Genomic DNA, 211 nt, shown 5'->3' with positions numbered 1-211 from the left:
GGGGGGGGGGAGGACACAGGGGAAAAGTACACTCGCAAAGGAATTCTCTTGACGCAGATGTACATACTCTTAGCAAGTACACAGGAAAAAAGACTAATGATACATGCGTGTTAATCCCCCTCACGAGTACCCCCCCGCGCAGCCAGGGAAGTGTTGGTGTTATAAGCGACGCCCTTTGTGTATACAGGATCCCGTCCGCTTGTCTTGGTGT

Source organism: Penaeus monodon, chromosome 33, assembly GCF_015228065.2.
Source record: "Penaeus monodon isolate SGIC_2016 chromosome 33, NSTDA_Pmon_1, whole genome shotgun sequence".
Classification (NCBI taxonomy): domain Eukaryota; kingdom Metazoa; phylum Arthropoda; class Malacostraca; order Decapoda; family Penaeidae; genus Penaeus; species Penaeus monodon.
This window is presented reverse-complemented; position numbering follows the sequence as displayed.